At 36.9% G+C, this 643-nt stretch overlaps 1 protein-coding gene across 1 annotated transcript in view; it reads right to left on the reverse strand.

Annotated features, from left to right (window-relative positions):
* LOC106330764 overlaps window positions 1-643 on the reverse strand; it is a 6363-nt gene that overhangs the window by 3099 nt on the left and 2621 nt on the right. The window lies entirely within an intron of this gene.

The following is a 643-nucleotide window of genomic DNA, read 5'->3' on the forward strand; positions in this document are numbered from 1 at the left end:
ATCCAATCTCTGCAAGTGAGCATGTTGCTCTTCTTCTCTTCTGTTTCTTTGGCACCCTCTCTCTCTAAAGCTCTGATGTCTGCGGCTCTTGGAACTAGGTTTGATGGACCCCTGCTCCTCAAGTTCATACACCTGTAAATTAAAGGGAGGTGAAGAAGGAGAATCAGTAACAAAAGAAAATAAAAATGACTTAGTCTCAAGCAAATGACTAAATCTCAATGTTCAAACCTACTCAGAATTTTGCAACGGCGCCAATTTGATGTTAGGAGTTTTCAAGGCTCCTAAGACAAATATTGTAGTATAAATGATTGTCGAACCAATTCTAAGAGATTTCAGGCACTGAGAATGCAAGTACTAACTTAATCTAAGTGCAACCGATGATTTAAAGGGTTTTCTAAACTAATGATTAATACTAATGCAGTTTCAGAATAATAAAAACGGTAAATGAGTTGACTTTCTTAACTAAGGAAAATGAGAACTCATGGGCATAGGAATGAGACCTTGGGTGATCAAGTTTCGAACTAAGGATGGCAGACGAACAATCAAACTATCAACCTTAAGCTTAGACACGATCCTAAACAAACTCTATGTCTAGATGAATGTTCATTTACTAACACATTTCAAACAACAAATGTCTTTGGTT

The sequence above is a fragment of the Brassica oleracea genome, chromosome C3 (assembly GCF_000695525.1).
Source record: "Brassica oleracea var. oleracea cultivar TO1000 chromosome C3, BOL, whole genome shotgun sequence".
In the NCBI taxonomy this organism is placed as follows: domain Eukaryota; kingdom Viridiplantae; phylum Streptophyta; class Magnoliopsida; order Brassicales; family Brassicaceae; genus Brassica; species Brassica oleracea.